The 19,967-nt window shown below is 37.7% G+C and overlaps 1 long non-coding RNA gene and 1 pseudogene across 1 annotated transcript; one reads left to right on the forward strand and one right to left on the reverse strand.

The window, feature by feature from the left end:
• Nucleotides 1-14,906: 14,906 nt before the first annotated feature.
• On the forward strand, nt 14,907-15,894 carry LOC112632425 (annotated as a pseudogene).
• Nucleotides 15,895-16,691: 797 nt separating this feature from the next.
• LOC112633404 lies at nt 16,692-19,711 on the reverse strand. The gene is made up of 2 exons (XR_003121522.1): nt 19,529-19,711; nt 16,692-17,205 (listed from the first exon to the last, which is right to left on the reverse strand). It is a non-coding gene; the product is annotated as an uncharacterized LOC112633404 (long non-coding RNA).
• Nucleotides 19,712-19,967: the final 256 nt, after the last annotated feature.

Genomic DNA, 19,967 nt, shown 5'->3' on the forward strand with positions numbered 1-19,967 from the left:
ATTTAAGGAATGTAAATTCTTCTCATCTGCTCACAGAATATACTCTGGGATTGACCACACACTAGCCATAAAGCAATTATGAATACATTTTTTTTTTAAATCAAAATTATGCCAACCATACTGTCAAGCCACAATGGAACAAAGATAAAAATCAATACCAAGAAAATCTCACAAAACCACAGAATGACATTGAAGTTAAACAACTTGCTCCTGAATGAATTTTGGGTAAAAAGCAAAATTAAGGCAGAAATTAAAAACCAATTTAAAATAAATGAAGAGATACAATATACCAAAATCTCTGGGATGTAGCAATAGCACTGTTAAGAGGAAAGTTTATAGTGCTAAATGTCTGCATCAAGAAGTTAGATGTCAAACTAACAACTTAACATCTTCCTAGAGAAACTAGAAAAATAAAAACAAAACAAACCCAAAGCCAGCAGGATGGGTAAAATATTCACGAACTATGAATCTGACAAAATCTAATACTCAGAATCTAAAAGAAACTTAAAGAATTCACAAGCAAAAAATAACCCCATGAAAAAGTGGGCAATAACAGACACTATTCAAAAGAATACATACAAGTGGCCAAATAAGATATGAAAAAAGCTTATCACCACTAACCATCAAGGAAATGTAAATCAAAACCACAATAAGACACCATCGTACACCTGTCAGAATGGCTTTTGTTAAAAAGTAAAATAATAACAGATGTTGATAAGGTTTCAGAAGGAAAAAACCACTTCTATACTGTTAATGAGAATATAAATTAATTCAGCTACCATGGAGAGCAGCTTGGAGATTTTCCAAACAACCGAGAGTTGAACTATGATTCAACCCAGCAATTTCACCACTGGGTATATACCCAGAAGAAAATAAATTATTCTAGCAAAATAGCACATGCACTTGTATGTTCATCACTGCACTATTCATAATAGGAAAGACATGAATCAACCTAGGTGCCTATTAATAGTAACTTTTTTTTTTTGACAAGGAGTCTCGCCCTGATGCCCAGGCTGGAGTCCAGTGATGTGATCTCGGCTCACTACAACCTCCGCCTCCCATGTTCAAGCGGTTCTCCTGCCTCAGCCCCCTGAGTTGTTGGGACTATAGGTGCATGCCACCATGCCTGGCTACTTTTTGTATTTTTAATAGAGACAGGGTTTCATAATGTTGTCCAAGATGGTCTCGATCTCCTGACTTCATGATCTGCCTGCCTTGGCCTCCCAAAGTGCTAGGATTGCAAGTGTCATCCACGATGTCCGGCCTTTTAATCCTAAATTGAATTTGAAACGTGTCACATGTACACCAATACTACTTAGCCATTAAGAAAAAAAAAAATTTGTCCTTTGCAGCAACATGAATACAACTAGAGGCCATTATACAAAGCAAATGAATGCAGAAATGGGAAACAAAAATACTGCACATTCTCACTTATAAGTGGAAGCTAAACACTGGGTACATAAGGGTATTAAAAAAAGTAATAGACAACTCAACTCTTAGAGTATGAAGGGAAGGAGGGACCAAGAACTGAAAAACTGTCTATTTGGTACTACACTCACTGCCTGGGTGATGGAATTACTCATACTTCAAACCTCAGCATTACACAATATACCCATGTCACAAACCTGCATAGGTACCCCCTGAATCTAAAATAAATTTGAAATTATAAAAAGAGGTCTTACTCTCTCACCTAGACAGGAATACAATACCATGATTATAGCTCAATGCAGCCTCAAATTCCTGGAAAACACAAGCAATAATCTTACTTCAGCCTCCAAGTTCCTGAGACTACAGGAACATTCCACCATGCCTGACTAATTTGTAAAAATATTTTTTCATATAGTTTCTCACAATATTGCCAAGGGTGGTCTCAAACTCCTGGCCTTAAGGAATTGATATGGTTTGGCTCTGTGTCCCCAACCAAATGTCAACTTGAACTGTAATAATCCCCACATGTCATAGGAGGGACCCTGTGGGAGGTAATTGAATCGTGGGGGTGGGATTCTCCCATGCTATTCTCACGATAGCAAATAAGTCTCATGTGATCTGATGGTTTTATCAGTGGAGGTTCTCCTGAAAAAACTCTCTTGCTTGCTCCAATAATTGTGAGACCTCCCTAGCCATGTGAAACTGTGAGACCATTAAACTTTTTTTCATTATAAATTACCTAGTTTTGGTTATGTCCTTATTAGCAACATGAGAATGGGTTAATACAGTAATCCTCTTGCCTTAGCTTTCAAAGTAGCTGGAATTACAGGCACATGTCATTGTGCCTGGCTGAAACACTTAGCTTAAAGATGCTCAGTCAGCTAAACAAGAACATAGAAAAATAAACAGAAAAAGAAAACAATGCATGAAGACAATGAGATTATCAACAAAGTGATTAAAACTACAAAATAGAAACACAAAGTGTGGAGCTGAAAAGTAAAATACCTGAATTTAAAGATTCACTAGAAGGTTCAACAGCAGTTTTGATCTAGCAGGAAAAAATCCAGCAAGCTTGATAAGAAGTCATTTGAAATTATAGGGTGAGGAAGCTAAAAATAATAAAAAAAATTAAGAGAGCCTAAGGGACTTATGAGATACCATTAAGATGGCCAATATACTCGTAATGGGAATTCTAAAATAAAAAGAGAGAAAACAGAGCAGAAAAGTTATTTCAAGAAACAAACAGTGGCTGAGAACTCTCAAACTTTGAGGGAGAAAATGACCTATAATTTAACAAAACTTTACCAACTCTAACTAGTAACAGAGAGACCCATGACAAGACATATTATAACCAGAGATTCAAAAGTTACAAACACAGAGAATCTTGAAGCCAGCAAGCAAAAAGTGACTAGGCATGTACAAGGCTACTCCTGTAGGATGACCAGCAGATGTCCCAGCCAGAAAACTTACAGGCAAGAGGTTGTTAGGATGACATACTCAAAGTGCTGAAAAAATGGCGAGTACCAACCAAGAACACTATGTCTGCCAAAACGATCATTTCAAATGAATTTAAAAATAAAAATAAAGAATATTCAAGATCAACAAAAAAACTGTAGAAATTTATATCCACTATGCCTGTCTTAAAAATTGCTAGTCATTCACATTGAAAAAATAAACTAATGATGAGAGCAACACAAAATTAGGTAAAATATAACATTTTCTAGTAAAGATAATTATGTACACAATTATGATATTCTTTGTTATAATGAAAATGCACAGAATACTTTTAATTCTGCTATAGCTTTGAGATAACAAACACTTAAAAATGACTGTAAATCTGTGCCAATAGATTCACAATACAAAATGATATAATTTGTGACATCAATAAAACACATAGGGAGCCATAAAGAGGCAGGGTTTTATATGCAATAGTAGTTATTGTTGGTAATATCTATAGTAACAACAAAGAAAATAACTATAGTACTTAGGAGTTTGAGACTCCCCTAGGCAACATGGCAAAACTCTGTCTCTACGAAAATAACAAAAATTAGCCAAGAGAGGTGGTGTATATCTGTGGCCCCAGGTACTTAGAAGGCTGAGGTGGGAGGATTGTTTGAGCTAAGCCTGAGAGGCAGAGCTTGCAGTGAGCAGAGATTGTGCCACTGCACTCCAACCTGGGTGACAGAGCAAGATCATGTCAAAAAAAAAAAAAAAAAAAGGAAATACCTATAATACACGTACACAAAGACATACACACACAGAGTAGTGAGAAAAGAATTAAATCGTGTCACTACAAAAATCAATAATACACTCAGAAAGACAGCAAGAGAGAAAAACAGGGACAAAATAGCTGCAGGACCTAAAACAAAAAAGAAACAAAATGCAACAGGAAATCATTCCCTTTTGGTAATGACTTTATATATAAATAAATTATGTCAATCAAAAACATACTTTCACTAAATAAATTCATGAAACAAGATTCAACTCTATGCTTCCTACCAATGACCAAATTATGATCTGGAATATATATAACCTGTACATGAAAGAATAAAAAAAATCTAATGTAAAGTCAAATACTGTCATAGTAGACAAAATACATGTTATATCAAAAACTTCCACAAGAGACAATAAGAAAAGAAAAATAAAAACAACAACAATAAAAGCAACAACAATAAAACAACATACAACAATAAAAGTAACAACAGTAACATATGTGCCTAACATCACAGTTCCCAAATATATGAAGCAACATTTTACAGAATTGAAACATGAAGTAGCCAGCAGCTGATAACAGTAGATGACTTTTATATCTGACTTTCAGTAATGTAAATTAAGAGAACAAACATAAGATGAATAAGTAAACAGAGGAGTTGAACGACACAATAGAACAATTAGACCTACCAGTCATATTTATAACTCTCCACTCAACAGCAGAATATGCAATACTTTTAATCACATATGCCACAATATTCCAGATAGACAGCCTGTTAAGTCACAAATCTTAACAAATTTAAGCAGATGGAAATTACACGAATTATTTCTAACTATAATATAATAAAACTAGAAGTTAAAAACACTAGCATGTCAAAGAATAAGTAAACATCAAACAACAAATTCTCAACACACTCTTGTTCCAGAGGTTATAGACTTAATATTGTTAAGATGTCACTAGTGCCGGAAGTGGTCTACGAATTGAATTTTCTTTCTTCTTTTCTTTCTTTTCTTTCCTTTCTTTCCTTTCTTTCTTTTCTTCCTTTCTTCCTTCCTTCCTTTCTTTTTCTTTCTCTTTCTTTTCTTTCTTTCTTCTTTCTTTCTTTCTTTCTTTCTTTCTTTCTTTCTTCCTTCCTTCCTTTCTTTCTTTTTCTCTTTCTTTCTTTCCTTCTTTCCTTCTTTCTTTCTCTCTTTCTCGCTCTCTCTCTCTCTCTCTTTCTTTCTTTTTTATTTTGAGATGGAATTTTGATCTTGTTCCCCAGATTGGATTACAATGACGTGACCTCGGCTCAGTGCAACCTCCGCCTCCCAGGTTCAAGCAATTCTCCTGCCTCAGCCTCCTGAGTAGCTGGGATTACAGGCATGTACTCCCACACCTGGCTAGTGTTGTATTGTTAGTAGAGATGGGTTTTCTCCATGGCTGGTCTTGAACTCCTGACCTCAGGTGATCCACCTTCCTCGGCCTCCCAAAGTGCTAGGATTACAGGCATGAGCCACCACCCCCAGCTGATTCAATGTACTTTCTATCAAAATACCAATGACACTTTTTGCAGAAGTTGTAAAATAGTCTACAATTTTTATGGAATATCAAGTGACCACAAACAGCCAAACAATATTGAGAAAAAAATATGAAGACAAAGGCATCATACCTTCTAATTTCAAAACATACTACAAATGTATAGTAATTAAAACAGTTTGGTACTGACATAAAGGCAAATGAATGTTGAAACAGATGAGAGTCCAGACATAAGTCCTCATGGGTGTAGTAAACATATTTTTGAAAAGTGTTCCAAGAATTCACAGTAAGCAAAGAACAGTCTCTTCAATAAACAGTATTGGGAATAATAAAAAATTTACATGGAAAAAATCATAAAGTTAGACCTTACCTTGCACCAAATAAAAACATAAACTCAAGGCCAGGTGCGGTGGCTCACATCTGTAATCCCAGCACTTTGGGAGGCTGAGGCAAGTGAATCACAAGGTCAGGAGATCAAGACTATCCTGGCTAACATGGTGAAACCATGTCTCTATTAAAAATACAAAAAAAAAATTACTTGAGGGTGGTGGCACATGCCCATAGTTCCAGATACTCGGGAGGCTAAGGCAGGAGAATCTCTGGAACCCGGGAGGCAAAAGTTTCAGTGAGCTGAGATCACACCACTGCACTCCAGCCTGGTGACAGAGTGAGACTCCATCTCAAATAAATAAATAAACTCAAAATGAATTAATTTTTGGTTGCTATTAAAATGGAATTTAAAATTTTATTTTTCAGATAGTTTGCTATCAGCATACAGAAAGCTACTACTTTGTTGATTTTCTGCAACTTTACTGAATTTGTTTAGTAGTTCTAATAGTTTCTGGTGTAGTGTTTAGAGTTTTTCACATAAAAGATTATTTTGTCCACAATCAGAGACCATTTGACTTCCTCCTTTCCAATTAGTATGACTTTTATCTCTTCCTCTTGCCTAATTTCCTTGGCTATGAATTCCAGTACTGTGTTGAGTAAGAAGGATGAAAGTGGGGATGCTTTGTCTTGTTCCAGATCTCAGAGAGAAAGCTTTCAGGTTTTGCTTATTCAGTATAATGCTATCATTGCTTTGTCATAAATGGCCTTTATTGTGCTCAGGCACATACCTTCTATTCCTAACTTGTTGAGAGTTTTCATCATAATGAATGTTGAATTTCATCCAATGCTTCTTCTGCATACGTAAAAGTTACAAAAATTAAAATACTTAATGTGGTGGTTAATACTGGGTGTCAACTTGATTGGATTGGAGGATAGAAAGCATTGATCCTGGGTGTGTCTGTGCGGGTGTTGCCAAAGGAGATTAACATTTGAGTCAGTGGGCTGGGAAAGGGAGACCCACTCTTAATTTGGTGGGCACCATCTAATGAGCTGCCAGTGAATATAAAGCAGGCAGAAAAACGTGAAAAGGAAAGAATGGCCTAGGCTCCCAGCCTACATCTTTCTTCCGTGCTAGACACTTCCTGCCCTCAAACATCAGACTCCAATTTCTTCAGCTTTGGGATGTGGACTGGCTCTCCTTTCTCCTGAAACTTGCAGACAGCCTATTGTGGGATCTTGTGATCTGAAAGTTAATTCTTAATGAACTCCTACATATATATATGTATATATGTATATATACGTGTGTGTGTGTGTGTGTGTATATATATATCTCCTATTAGTTCTGTTTCTCTACATAACCTCAACTAATACACCTAGCAACAAACTTAACTAAAAAGGTAAAAGATCTCTACACTGAAAACTACAAAATGTAGATAAAAAACATAAAATACAAATAAATAAATGAAACAATATTGTGTTTATAGACTGGAAGTATACTGTTAATATAGCTACCCAGAGTAATCTATGGATTCGTATCAAAATACGAATGACATTTTTTCACAAAAATGGAAAAAATATTCTAAACTTATATGGATCCACAAAAAACTGAATAGACAAAGCCACTTTCAGCAAAATAAGCAAAGCTAAAAGCACCACCTTATCAAACTTCAAAACTTGCTATAAAGCTATAGTAATCAAAACGGCACTTTACTGGCATAAAAACAAACACATAGACTAATGTGCCTAATAAGCCCAGAAGTTAATTTATGCACCTAAAGCGAACTGATTTTCAACAAAAGTGCCAAGAACACACTTTAGGGAAAAGCTAATCTTTTCAATAAATGGTGCAGGGTCATTTAAATATTTATATCAGAAAAATACTAGACCCTTGTGCCTTGCGATATATGAAAATCAACTAAAACTAAAGACTTAAATGTAATGCCACAAATTATGAAACTATTAGACAAAAACATAAAAAATGCTTTATAAAATTGGATTGGGAAAGGATTATTAAAATAAGACTTCAAAACATAGGCAACAAAATCAAGAATAAGCAAACAACATTATGTCAAACTAAAATGCTTTTTCATATAAAAAAACTAAAAGATTGAAGAGACAACTTAGGCGATGAAAGAAAATGTTTTCAGGCTATACATCTGACAAAAGGCTAATATTCAGAATATATAAGAAACTTTAAAATCTCAAAATAAAACACACTTATAATCTAATTAAAAATATGTAAAACATCTTAATAGATGTTTGTCAAAAAGAGACACAAAAATGGCTAACTGCAACATAAAAAGATGCTCTACATTACTAATAATCAAGGAAGTGCAAATCCACACCACAATGGGGTACTTCCTCACTCCCATTAGAATGGTTATAATATAAATAAATAAATAAATAAATAAATAAATAAATAAAACAAGAAATAGTGAGGATATAAAAAAAGAGTGAACGTATACCTTGTTGGTGCAATTGTAAATTAGTATGGTCATTATAAAAAACAACATGGACATTTCTGAAAGATATTAAAAATAGATCTATTATATGATCCAGTAATTTTACTCTTGGGTGTATATCCAAAAGAAAGGATATCACTGTGTCAAAAAGATATTTGCATTCCCACGTTTATTACAGAACTATTTATGATAGCTTACATGTGGAATCAATTCAAATGTACAGCAACAGATAAATGGATAAAGAAAATGTGCTATATATACACAGTGAAATACTATTCAGCCATAAGAAAGGATAAAATTCTGTCAGTTAAAACAGCATGGACGAACCTTGAGGATATCATGTTAAGTAAAATAAGCCACATAGAGAAACACAAATACTTTATGATCCTATTATCTCACTCATTTGAAGAATATGAAAAAAAGGGTTGATATAAGCAAAGAGTACAGCAGGGGTTACTAAAGACTGAAGCAGAAGGATGGGGAAAGGCTGCTTAACAGGTATTGTGTTACAATTAGATAGGAGAAACAAGTTTTTGTTTTCTATTACACAGTAGAATAATAATAATTAATGAAAAGGTATTGCATGTTACAAAATAGCTAAAAGGCACCAGTTATGGTGGCACATTCCTGCAATTCATACCTTTTGGGAGACTGAGTTAGGAGAATCACTTGAAGTCAGAGGTTCAAGACCAGTCTGGACAACAAAGTGCAACCCCATCTCTATGAAAAATAAAAACATTACCCAGGCATGGTGGCAGGTTCCTGTAGTCGCAGCTAATTGGGAAGCTAAGGTTAGAAGATTGTTTGAAGTTACTGTGAGCTATGATTGCACCACTGCACTCCAGTCTGGGTGTAAGAGCAAGATCCTGTCTCTAAAAAAAATTAATAAAGATAAAATAAAATAAAATAAAATAGCAAGAGAAGAAGCTTTTGAATGTTTTCACCACAAAAATAACAAATGCATGAGGCAATAAATATACTAAGTACTCTGATTTTTATTATTATTATTTTTTTCTTGTTAAAAGTTTTCTTATTTTATTTTTTTATTATTATTATACTTTAAGTTCTACGGTACATGTGCACAACATGCAGGTTTGTTATATATGTATATATGCATTAGGAGATATACCTAATGTAAATAATGAGTTAATGGGTGCAGCACACCAACATGGCACATGTATACATATGATTTTTATTATTATACAAGATATATATATATAATTGTTTCTCCAAAATATGTACAATTACATGTGTCAATTTTAGAAAATGAATGAAGACTACAATGTAAAACCTATAGCTGTAAAATTCCTAGCACAATACAGAAGGGTGAAGCTTCATGATAATTGGTCTTGGCAATAATTTGGGGGATGTAATATCAATGGATCAGACAACAAAAGCAAGGGAATACACATGGTACTGAATCAGTGTGTCAAAAATATTCCAAACAGGCAAAGAAGAACATGGAATAGATATTTGCACATTTATGTACATTGTAGTATTACTCACAGACATACTACCTGGAAGCAAATGTGTCTTTAAGGATGAGCAGGTTCAACAAACAGGGCACATATATTCACTGGGATAGCATTCAGCCTTAAAAATAAGGAAATCTTGAAACCTACTACAATAAGGACAAATCTTGAAAACATTCTTAACATAAAATAAGACACTCAACAAGGAAGACTGTATAATTACACTTATGTAAAATATTTAGTCAAACTCATAGAAACCAAGTGTTGTAGTCTCAGCAGTGCACCAAGATGTAATAGTGTCTCATCTGAGATAATACACTGTTATTTGTTCTACCTCTAAGGAGATAAAGGACTGTGAACACAAAGGTGAGGTCAGAGTGAAAGTTTAATAAGCAAGAAAAGAAAGCTCTTTGCCAGCAGAGATAGGTGTCTGAACGGGGTGCCCTCTATAACGCTGGGGTCCGGGGTTTTTATGGACTGGGAGGGGAAGGGAATGTGCCTAGTTCACAGGCTGTCTTGAGAAACGAGTGGCTCAGCTTGGCCCAGAACCTTGGCCCAGGACCAATCAGGAGCTGAAGGGATGATTCCTAGTTGCTGCTTAGCTCGGCCCAGGACTTACCAGCATCTAGGGTGAAAGCTTGGCCCAGGAGCAATCAGGGGCTGAAGTAATTATTCATAGAGGTCAGACTTACAGTACAAATAAAGGAGTGGGCTATAGTGACTGGAACTCTCCATAGACCACTGTACCCGTGCCCACAAAAGGAGAAGAAACTTTTTCCTGGCAGCCTATTGATTGTACAAAGGACAAAGGTCTTTTCTTTCCTTTCTTTTTCTTTTTATTTCTTTTTTTTTTTTTTGCTTCTGTAGTTTTGCTCTTGTTGCCCAGGCTAGAGTGCAATGGTGTGATCTCGGCTCACTGCAACATTCGCCTCCTGGGTTCAAGCGATTCTTCTGCCTCAGCCTCCCAAATAGCTAGGATTACAGGCATGAGGCACCATGCCCAGCTAATTTTGTATTTTTTTTAGTAGAGACAGGGTTTCTCCATGTTGGTCATGCTAGTCTCCAATTCCTGACCTCAGGTGATCCACCCACCTCTGCCTCCCAAAATTGCTGGGATGACAGGCATGAGCTGCCGTGCCTGACCAAACAAAGACATTTCTATGCCAGGTTGATCTTGTTCCTTTATCTGAGTGAGCTGGAGATTTGTGCAAGTTTTTATCCAAATGGGCCAGGGGTTTTTCTATATGTGCAGCCGTGGGCATGTCTCCAAGCACATCATGTGCTACTTCCCTTGTTAGTGCCTGCAGCTTGATTTTTTTCCAGGCTTCTTTTTACATTATGCAGGGATGAGGCACTGTCTCAAGGACCAGGGACTCTCCACAGACCATTCTCTTGCTATCTACCTAAGGCAAAGTAACTAACTTCTTTCACAAGTAATGAGTATTCACTTTTACTTTTGTAGGAAAAAATTATCTAAAACCTATTGCAAGACAATGGAACTATACTGACCATTTATAAACCATATACTTAAAATGTTAGACATGACAATGACATGTTTTTAACTACAATTAGAAATTTAAAACTACCTAAAAAACAAAGTTACAAAATCTTTCAAACATCACCTTCAAATATTAAAAAGTTCTTCTCACATAATTATATAGATTTAAACTATAAATAGGTTGTGAATTTAAGATTGTCACAATCACTAGAAACCAAGAAAATAGGGAAATGTATAGCACTAATGTCCACATCAAAAAGCTAGAAAGAGCCAGGTGTGGTGGCTCATGCCTGTAATTCCAGCACTTTAGGAGGCTGAGACAGGCAGATCACTTGAGGCCAGATGTTCAAGAACAGCCTAGACAACATAATAAAACCGCATCTCTACAAGAAATACAAAAATTAGCTGGGTGTGGTGATGCACATCTGTAATTTCAGCTACTCGGGAGGATGAGACAGCAGAAATCACTTAAAACCGAGAAGTGGAGGTTGCAGTGAGCTGAGATCATGCCACTGTACCTTAGCCTGGGTGACAGAGTAAGACTCTACCAAAATACATAAATAAATAAATAACTAGGAAGATCTAAAGTTAACAGCCTAACATCTCAATTAAAAGAACTAGAAAACCAAAAGAAAATGAACCCGAAAGCTAGCAGAAAACAAGAAATAACAAAGATCAGAATTGAGCTGAAGGAGATAGACACTGAAAACTCTTCAAAAAAAAAAAAAAAAAAAAAAAGAACCAATCCAGGAGCTGGTTTTTTGAAAAATATTAATAAAATAGATGAAACACTATCTAGGCAAATAAAGAAGAAAAGAGAGAAGAATCAAACACAGTTAGAAATAATAAGGGAGATATCATCACTGACCCACGGAAATATGAACAACCATCAGAGAATACTATAAACACCTCTAAGCAAATAAACTAGAAAATCTAGAAGAAATAGACAATTTCCTTGCAAAATAAATCCTCCCCAAAACTGAACCAGAAAGAAACTGAATCACTGAATAGATCAATAATGTGTTCTGAAACTGAGGCAGTAATAAATAGCCTACGAACAAAAAAGAAGCCCAGGACCAGATGGATTTGCAGCTGAGTTTGACCAGAAGTACAAAGAGGAGATGGTATCCTTTCTCCTAAAACTACCCAAAAAAATTGAAGACAAAGAAATTCTCTCTAACTCACTATATCAGGCCAGGATCATCGTGATACCAAAAGCCAGCACAGAAAAAACAACAACAAAACATCATGACAATATCCTTGATGAACACTGATGCAAAAATCCTCAATAAAATACTAGCAAACCAAATCCAGCAGCACATTAAAAAGCGCATCCACCACAATCAAGTTGACTTTATCCCTAGGATACAAGGTTGGTTCAACATATGCAAATCAATTAATGTGACTCATCACATAAAGAGAACTAAATACAAAAACCACATGATTATCTCAATAGATGCAGAAAAAGCATTCAATAAAATTCAACATTCTCTCACTTTTAAAATTCTCAATAAACTAGGTACTGAAGAAACATACCTCAAAATAGTAAGAGCCATATACAACAAACCCATAGCCAATATCATACTGAATGTGCAAAAGCTGGAAGCATTTTCTCTGAAAACTGGCACAAGAAAAGGATGTCCTCTCTCACCACTACTATTCAACATAGTATTGGAAGCCTTGGCCAGGAAAATCATGCAAGAGGAAGAAATAAAGAGCATTCAAATAGAAAGAGAAGAAGTCAAGTTATCTTTGTTTGCAGATGACCTGATCCTATATCTAGAAAACCTCATTGTCTCAGCCCAAAAGCTTATTAAGCTGTTAAGCAACATCAGCAAAATCTCAGGATATAAAATCAATGTGTAAAAGTAGCTAGCATTCCTATACACAAACAACAGGCAAGCAGGGAGCCAAATCACGAATGAACTTTCATTCATAATTGCTACAAAGAGAACAAAACACCTAGGAATACAGCTAAGAAGGAAAGTGAAAGACTTCTTCAAGGAGAACTACAAACAACTGCTCAGAGAAATCAGAGTGGACACAAAACCAATGGAGAAACATTCCATGCTCATGGACAGGAAGAATCAGTATCATGAAAATGACTATATTGTCCAAAGTAATTTATAGATTCATTTCCATTAAACTATTTCCTTTAAACTACTATTAACAAGTCACAGAATTAGAAAAAAAAAAAAAACTTTTAAAGATCATATGGAACCCAAAAAGAGCCCAAATAGCCAAGCCAACCCTAAGCAAAAAAAAAAAAAAAAAAAAAAAAGCTGGAAACACCACTCTACCTAACTTCAAACTATACTAGAAGGGTACAGTAACCAAAACAGCATGGTACTGGTATAGAAACAGACACATAGACAAATGAAACAAAATAGCCTAGAAATAAAGCCACAAACCTACAGCAATCTAATCTTTGACAAACTCAACAAAAACAAGGAATTAGGGAAAGGGCTCCCTATTCAATAAATGGTGCTAGGAGAACCAGCTAGCCATATGCAGAGAATTAAAATTGGAACCCTTCCTAACACTATATACAAAAATTAATTCAAGATGGATTAAAGACTTAAATGTAAAACCCAAAACTATAACAACACAGAAGAAAAAATCTAGACAATACCATTCAGAATATAGGCATGGGCAAAGATTTTATGACAAAAAGGCCAAAGCAATAGCAACAAAAGCAAAAATTGATAAATTGGGTCTAATTAAACTAGAGAGCTTCTGAAGAGCCAAAGAAACTATCATCAAGCTAACAACCTAGAGAATGGGAGTAAAATTTTGCAACCTATCCATCTGACAAATTTCTAATATTCAGAATCTATGAAAGACTTAAACAAAATTTACAAGAGAAAAACAAACAACCCCATTAAAAAGTGGTCAAAGGACATGAACAGACATATCTCAAAAGAAGACATTCATGTGCCCAACAAACATGAAAAGCTCAACATCACTGATAATTATCAAAACCACAATGCGATACCATCTCACACCAATTATAATGGCTATTGATAAAACGTCAAAAATAGCAGATGCTGGTGAGGTTGTGGAGAAAAGGCAACACTTTTACACTGTTGGTGGGAGTGTAAATTGTTTCAAGCATTGTGGAAGAGAGTGTGGAGATTCCTCAAAGACCTAGAAGCAAAAATACCATTTGACCCAGCAATACTATTACTAGTTATACACCCAAATGAATATAAATCATTCTATTTTAAAAATACATGTACACACATCATTACTGCAGCACTATTTACAATAGCAATGTCAGGTAATCAATCTACATGCCCATCAATGATAGAATGGAAAAAGAAAATGTGGTACATATTCAGCATGGAGCACTTTGAACCCATAACATGTAATGAGATGATGTCCCTTACAGGGAAATGGTTGGAATTTGAAGCCATTACTCTCAGCAAAGTAATGCAGGAATAGAAAACCAAACACAGCTTATTATTATTCTCACTTATTAGTGGAAGCAGATCAATGAGAACCCATGGAAACATCAGGAAGAACAACACACACTGGGCACCTGTTTCATGACAAGGGGGAGGGGAGGCTGAGCATCAGGAAGAATAGCTGTGGATGCTGGGCTTAGTACCTAGGTGATGAGATGATCTGTGCAGTAAACCACAATGGCAAATGTTTATCTATGTAAGAATCCTGCATAACCTGCACATAGACTCCCAAAACTTCAAATGCCTATCTGGTGGATTCTCTATGTTAGACCCAAACTGAGGAACCTGAAGCTGCCACTGGAGGAATCCGGGTTGGGGGCACCATGGGGAGCTGCTGCCAAGGCCATCCACCCTCCCTACAGGCCACCTCCTTTCCTGGCCAGTGATGGAAATGAGAGAGGGACTATGAAGAGCTGTGGAAGTCAGATTCTCGGGAACTGAAGTAGGCCCCAGCCCATGCCCCCCAGCCCAGCCCAGCCAGTGTGCCCGCCAGTCTTCCCACCCAGCCCTCAGGATTGTTAGATGGAACATGGCTCCATCATCACCTAGGCATGTAGGGAAGATGCCCTGGTCCTTACCAAGCAAGGCCTGGTTTCCAAAGTCCTCTCTTAAGAGCCCTCATGTTTGTCACATCCTACAAGGCCCCTTTCTGCTGTTCTTACACCCAGCATGTTGGCCAGTCAAGTTCCCCCACTGAGCTCTACACACATAAGGAGGAAGCCAACACCATGGCAAAGTCAGATCATCTCCAGGGTCTCCAGTATCAGTTTTATCAGATCCTAGCAACCTGCCTGCTCCCAGAGGTGACAGAGAAAGATCAAAGAAAGATCTGTATGGTCACTGACCCGGATGAAACCCTTGTGCATAGCTCCTTTAAGCCAATCAGCAATGCTGACTCCCTAGTGCCTGTAGAGACTGAGGGGACGACTCACCAGATCCATGTGCTCAAGAGGCCTTATGTGGATGAATTCCTGAGATGAATGGAGGAACTCTTTAAATGTGTTCTCTTCATTCCAGCCTGGACAAGTATGCAGATCCTGTGATGGGTCTGCTGGACCGGTGTGGGTAAGTATGCAGATCCTGTGATGGGTCTGCTGGACCGGTGTGGGTTGTTCTGGGGCTGCTTATCCCATGAGTTGTGTTTGTTCCACCAGGGCTGCTATGCCAAGGACCTCAGCCAACTGGGGAGGGACCTGAGGAAAACTCTCATCCTGGACAACTCACCTGCTTCTTACAACTTCCACCCAGAGAACGCAGTGCCTGTGCAGTCCCGGTTTGATAACATGACAGATAGCAGCTGCTGAACCTGATAGCAATCTTCAAGGAGATGAGTGGAGCAGAGGGTGTCTACATTAGCCTTGTACAGCAGTGGGCCCTTAGCCTTCCCTGCTTCCCAGCAATGGCCATCATAATAGGAGACTTTCCCACACTGTGCCTTTATGATCAGCCTGACAGGGTGGAAGCTGGAGTACCTAGCCACGTGAGCCTGGAAAAAGTGAGAAGTGATTGAAGAGAGCTTTAGGACAGCTTAGATGCTGAGTGGGTGAATGCCAGACCAAGGATGCCCAGAGCTACCTGCCATCAAGTTGTTGGGTTCTCAAGATGTGTATGTGAGAGAAAGACAGCATGTGTGTTTTGCCATGAACTGTAGCCCCAGTATATAGTGTTTCAGTGGGGGAGAAACTGAAAGACAAAGACTCTTCCCAAGTTAGCTTATCTCCTCTCCTGTCACCCTATGACCACTGAGCTTCGTAGGGATGAAGACTACTGAAGGCTCCATTGCAAACCTGGTCTTTCCTTGGTGTTGCAAGGCCGATGCCAAGGAGAAAGGAAGGGTATGCCTTTGGGTGTTCCAGGCACACATCTTTCTGAAATATTTCTCCAGCCAGTTATTGCAGAGAAAAGCTGACATTTCAGGGCAGATGAAGACTTATATCCAGACCAGTACCCAAGTCATCAGGTCTTGTGGCCCAAAGGCTATGCTTACTTACCTCCAGCCAATTGCCTGGGATGGATCCTTTCTGCATCTCCCCAGGGCTCAGGTTGTCTCCCCACCCTGCAAGAGAACAGATAAATGATTTCTTTTCTTTTGACTCTGTTTTAAAATTATCTTTCAACTACAAAAAAGACTACCCAAAACTGAAAAAAAAAAAAAGGAAAAAAAGATATCATACTTACATAGGTGTAAAAGAATATAAAAGAATATAACTTTTAATGATTCCTTTCTGCCTACAGTGGGCTTAAAATTACAACCAATAATTTTAATAAATATGTAGCACCTGAAAGAAATTTTATTTACAGCTTACATAATGTGTAAATTTGAGCAATTTATTTTAGAACTTTTGAATCTAAAAATTACAAGCTTGACATTCATTTCAGAAAGTGAAACACAAATTAGAGTAACATAAGCAAGAGGACAGAATGGGAGGTCCTGCATGCACATCACCCACAACATAATGCATCAGCCACAGGAAACATAAGTGCATTTATGAAAGCGTTGGGATCCAGTTCAGATTTTGTGACACACACCTGGAGGCAAAGACCAAGGAAGACATCTTCAGAGGGTAAGCACTTGACCAAGTGGCAGACTTGCCTATCATGGTCCCACCTTCAAAACAGAATACTGCCACATCTTACTTTAGACTTGGCTATAACTCATTTGGCCTTGGTCCTGACACTGCAACAATCTGCCAAAAACCCAAGAGAATTCATACTCACCTGAGATTTGAGTGACAGGCTTGCCAAACCTGGTTCTGTCTGTAGCCCCTGAATCAGGCAAAACACACCTTCTTTACTTCTCCAGCCATGGTCTGCAAGAAATCTTCACATTGATATGATGAAATGCTAACTAACAATATGAAAAATAATAAAGTATACATGTCACTAAAAATGGTAAATACATCCTGAAATTCAGAATACTCTAAATTGTTATCATCTTAAACTAGACGGTTAAAATACAAGATGTTTTACATAAGTCTCATGATAACCACTAGGAAAAAAATGTAGTAAAGAAAAAGAGAAAGGAATTAAAACATATATTACAAAAATTAAAAATTTGATATAGTGGCTCCTGCTTATAATTCCAACACTTTGGGAGGCCAAGGTGGAAGAATCATAAGCTCCAGAGTTTGAGACCAACCTGAGCAAAATGAGGAAACTTTTTTTCTACAGAAAAAATTAGCTGGGTGTTGTGGTACCCGTCGGTAGTCCAAGCCACTTGGGTGGCTAAGGTGGGAGGATTGCTCCAGCACAGGAGGTTGAGGTTACAGTGAGCTGTGATATGCTACTGCACTTCAGTCTGAGCAGGAAAGCATAACTTTGTCTCAACAAAAATTAACAATACCACAGGAAAGACAGAACAAGAAAAAAAGAAGCAAATGTAAAATGGACAGAAAACTACAAATTTACAATAGTAACTGCTTACCTATCACTACTTTACATATAAAAAGATTAAGTTACCTACTAAATAGATACTGTTATAGACTGAATATCATCTCCAAAATTTAGGAGAAAATTTAATAGCCAATGTGATAGAATTAAGAGATGGAACCTTTAAGAATTAATTAAAGTATAAGTACTCTGCCTTCATGAATGGATTAATAGTCTTATAGTGGGAATGGGCTAATTATAATGAGAATGGGTCTGTCATTAAAAAAACAAAACAAAAAACAAAAAAAAAAACCAACTCTCTCTCCTTGACATCTTTGGCCAAGTTATTAACCAGCAACAAGACCTTCGATACATACCAGTGTCATGTTCTTTTGCCTTCCCAGCCTCCAGAATCATGAGTCAAATACATTTCTATTACTTATTAATTACCAGTCTGTGATATTCTGCTATTGCAGCAGAAAAGAGACTAAAACAGACAGAGTGGATGAATGAATCTTTTAAACCCTATAATATGCTGCTTACAGGAGATTCACTTCTGAATAAAGAGCATTGGCTAAAAGTGGAAGGATAGAAAATGATATTCCATGCAAATAATAACCAAAGGAGTGCATTGGTAGTTAAGCTTAAATTAGACAAAATAGACTTTCTAACAACATCTGTCACAAGTATGAAATGAGTTTACCATATAAAAATAACAGAGGTTAATTTGTCAAGAGAATATAGCTATATATATTTACGCATCCAAAAGTGAGGCTTCTAAATATAAAAAGCAAATATTGACAGAACTATAGGGAGAAATAAAAAGAAATCCAATAATAGAAAACTGTAATGAAATGTACAATAAAGGACAAATAGTTGATAGCATTGTAAATTGGCAAGGGGAAGTTGGCCTCATTTGTTGCATTTGAGAATGCGGCAAAGAAAGTGGGAACTTACACAGCAAGCCTGAGTTAGGCTGGGAAACAGGGTGGTGGATTAGAGGTCCTGCTTACCATACATTAGAAAAACACAGGGGAAAGCCATTCTTCCTCTGGAGTGTTAAAATAATTAAAGAGCAGAAAATTAGACTAAAGTGGCTCTAGTGCCCTGTGTTCATAGGTCAAAAAAAAAAAATCTAAAACCTAACTCAAATACCTTTCTTATAAATCACTATTCAGGCTGAAACAAAATGCAGTCTTAACAAATTATACACCTGCAATTAACCTCTGATTACATAACCAGGAAATTTCCATTTGGATAATTCAAATAGGGCGACTACATAACTGTAACCAGTTCTTGAACTTGGATTGCTTTCTTACGCACCTTATAAAAGCCTTTCCTTCATGCCCCTTGGGTGGACCACAAATCATGGCTGGGTGCTTTCCATTTCACCAGTCGCTGTTTGCTCAAATAAACTGGTTAACGTTTTAACACGGACTCCCGTTAAGTTTTAACGAGAGAGACTGGGGACCTCACGGGCCGCAGCTCCTGCCACGCACACACCCAGTGGCGGTTCCTGATGACCCACCTGGCATCCCTGAACAATCAGGGAAATTCTCGGGGCTGTGGGCGCAGAGCAGGGCGCTGCCGAACGACTGGACTGGACGAGAGGGGCGGGTCGCGGGGGTCCCCGCTGCTAGCCCAGCGGCCATCTTGCAGCCACAGGGGACTGAGGGCTGAGCTGCCGGAGACCCGGATCTGACTGTGGGGAGGCCGGTAACGCCGGTTTCACAGATCACTTTCGCCTCTCGGGATGCCTAACCCTGCATACTCACCATTTTCCAGCTTCCAGGACGTCCGGGCAACTTAACTATGAGTCCCCAAGGATCTACAGCACACAGGGCATACAGGGACTGTGAGGGAGTTTCCCAGGGCTCCCAAGGTGCAGGAGGCTCAAGAGTGGAGACGGAATCCAAGCTCCTGCGCCAGCACCAGCGAGAGACAAAAGTCCCGCCAAACTCCGGAAGTCACGCCCTCTTCTCCTCTCTTCTCCAACTGCGCACCTGATTGGCCGGTTCCCACACCAGCGCCACTGATTGAATAAAACACCAGGACCCACCCACCCCCGCCTCACGCCTGCCCCTACCCCCACTCACCCTCAGCGTTAGTGTATTTTTGTTTCTTTGTTTTACTTTAAGTTCTGGGATACCTGTGCAGAACGTGCAGGTTTGTTACACAGCTTTACATGTGCCATGGTGGTTTGTTGCACCTATC

The sequence above is a fragment of the Theropithecus gelada genome, chromosome 10 (genome assembly GCF_003255815.1).
Source record: "Theropithecus gelada isolate Dixy chromosome 10, Tgel_1.0, whole genome shotgun sequence".
In the NCBI taxonomy this organism is placed as follows: domain Eukaryota; kingdom Metazoa; phylum Chordata; class Mammalia; order Primates; family Cercopithecidae; genus Theropithecus; species Theropithecus gelada.